At 41.5% G+C, this 2,977-nt stretch overlaps 1 pseudogene; it reads left to right on the top strand.

The window, feature by feature from the left end:
- The first annotated feature begins 2,045 nt into the window (after positions 1–2,045).
- On the top strand, positions 2,046–2,164 carry LOC120595114 (uncharacterized; annotated as a pseudogene).
- Positions 2,165–2,977: the final 813 nt, after the last annotated feature.

Below are 2,977 nucleotides of genomic sequence, written 5' to 3' on the forward strand. Positions count from 1 at the left end.
CTTTTATATTGTGATACATCAGTAAAAAGATAATAACAAATAAAATCGTGTTTTTATTAAGGCTCCCTTCTTTCTTTAGGTTATTATGGTATATTTGAGTAAGATTTCTGAAATTCTGTGTATATATTAAGAATGTAATAATTAAAAAAATTCATCCTGGTTTATTTATTGGTCACTAGTTAAGTTGCAAATGATGTGGCAGCTAACTGGGAAATCTTAAATCTTTCATTAGCACAGGGTAGTCTCCAGAGAGACTGTGACTTCAACACACAAGTTGGATATATTCCAAGCTAAGGAGGATATCTTTCAATATTTTTAAAAACAACCACAAAAAACCAATCCTTCTAGCTCTGGAAGGGCTAAGGTCTTGCCTGGCCCAGTAGGGGTGGGACTTGGGCTGCGGTGGGGGGCATAGCATTTGCTCTTTGCCTGGGCTACTCGGTGTGGATTCACCTTCCTTTCTGCTCCCTGGAGCCTGGTTTGTTTTCACGCTTCATCTAGTTCAGGATTTCATGATGGACCTATGCCTCTGACCTCAGCTACTCTAGAGAAGCTGTAACCCTAAGAGCTGGTCCTGGAATATTTCATCTTACTAGCTCTCCCCCACTTCCTACCACCCTTCACTGGCCCCGGGTTAGGCTGACAGTCCAAATCCAGATTTGTGCCATTGGAGAATTATAAGCTCTAAGACAAGTCAGATCTTCTGTTGTTTCTCCTCTTTCACTTTTTCCTCCAAGTCTCAGGATATACACAGACTTCCCTCGAGTACACGAAGCCCTGGTCAGAAGTAGACAGATTTCCGGACACACATGGGATGGTTGGGAGCAAGCAGAGGTGCAATTTTTCCAGGTCCTTTGCAGAGGTGAGCAGAGCTTTTGGAAATCGTGTATACTTCCCTGCTTTTACATGGGTCTAGTCTTGGAAACTGGAGAGCAGGATACAAAATCATCCACGGGAGGGCAGCAAATGATTTCCTTTCTATCTTTGTTTCTCTTCCGCAGAGCTTCTATTTAGTCAAGAAATAAAAATTTGATGCTGATGGGAGGAATGGGAGAATGGGACCTGGGTTTCATTTCCCTGTGTAGCTTTCTTTTGCAAGTTTCCCAGGTATCCTTGTTAGTACAGCTTATTGTTGAAGTGTGGCAAGTCCTGGCTGGTGGCTCCCTGGTGCAGGCATGTAGGACGGAGAGGTCTGTGGAGACTGGGGCCTTCTTTCCACTAAGCTTTCAAGGTCAGGGTTTACTCCTAAGGCTAGGAACATCACAGCTCTGCATTTAGCACAGTATTTATAGATTATTTTTTGTTTCAACTTCCCTTGTTCTGAAACATCCTTCAGATTGTGCTTCTGACCAAATTATCAGACGCTATTCAGTTGCTCATTTACCTACAGAGGAGACTGAACACGGCTGGGATGTCTGGAGGGCAGAGGTCTTTCCCTCAGTGGTCATCTTGAGGAATGTTGCCCTGTCAGTGAATGGAGTGTGATTATTCCTGTGTTCCCACTGTGTGAAGCACAGACAGGCCTAGGTGCAATTGTGAGATTGGCTCTAACCCAGCATCCTTTGATCATCTCTTCTCTGTGCCCTTCTCTCTCATTTTTATTAAGAGAGGGGCTTTCTATAGCCTCCAATTCAAAATAACAAATATTTATTAAATACTTCCACTGGCAAGTCACTGCGTAGATGCTAGAAGGACCATGAAATGACACTAATAATGACAACTTATTTAATAAATGCGTATGTTCAGCTCATTTCATGACATTTCATGAATCCTGTGAACAATCCTCTGAATTAGGTATTATTCCCAATTTGCAGATGAAGAAATTGGGACTGTGAGAAGTCTAGCAATTTATCACTTAGCTGGTTAGCCGGGAGGAACAGGAATTGAAACCCAGGCTTGGCTGACTCCAGGACATTAACTGTGCTGCTATGCTGGTTTTCTTCCTAGAAAGGCCTTTAGTCTCAAAGACCTTGAAATTTAGTACAGTGGTTTTCCAACTTTTGTGCACATCAGAATCACCTAAGGAGCTTTTAAACATCCAAATGATCTATAGCCATGCTACCCTGAACGAGCCGGATCCCGTCTGATCTTGGAAGCTAAGCAGGGTTGGGCCTGGTTACTACTTGAATGGGAGACCATCTAGGAAGACCAGGTGCTGTAGGCGTAAATAAAATAAATAAATAAAAATAAATAAGGGATTGTAAACTGACAAGTTCCTTGCAATCTGTGAGGTCAACCAAGGGTTGCCTTGACTAAAAAAAAAAAAAAAAAAAAAAAAAAAAAACCTAAAATGGTTGGCTTATCCCAGAGCAGTTAAAACAGTGTGTGTGTGTGTGTGTGTATGTTTGGGAGTGGGGTGGTGTCCCAGGTGATGGCATTTTAAGAAGTGATTCCTCTGTGCAGCCCGAGTTGAGGAGCCTTGCTCTTGAGGAGGGAAAGGGAAGGATGATGTGAAGTCCAGGCACCAAAATGAAGAGAGGAGTAAAGAGAGGAGTATGTTTGTTCCGGTTGGGATCACCTGTCAGTGTTGCTCACCTCTCTCCAGCAGGCAGTTGACCATTTATGTCAAGGTGAGCACCTGTGTGCAGAAGGAGCTCCAATTTGGTAACAGTTATAATAACAGATTTTTTTTGAGTGCTTGCCCCTTGCGAGGCAGTTTAAAATTTTCATCTATATGAACTCTTTTAATTCACACTACAATCTAATGCAGTAGGTCCTCCCTTTTCATCAAAACTAAGATGCTAGGCAGTCTAAGATGCATCATTGTTTTACATATAATAAGAAATAAAGAAAAATACTACCAACTAATTGTAAGTCCCCATAAATTACGATTTTTTTTTCAGAGATGTTAAAATGTGAGAAAACATGCATCTTAAAACTAATAAAATATGATGGTGTTATTTCCACTTACAGATGAGGAAACAGAGGCAAAGAAACTTAAATAATGTGTCCAAGATCACTTGGCTAGGAAGCATAT

This window comes from Pteropus medius, unplaced genomic scaffold (assembly GCF_902729225.1).
Source record: "Pteropus medius unplaced genomic scaffold, Ma_sr-lr_union100, whole genome shotgun sequence".
In the NCBI taxonomy this organism is placed as follows: domain Eukaryota; kingdom Metazoa; phylum Chordata; class Mammalia; order Chiroptera; family Pteropodidae; genus Pteropus; species Pteropus medius.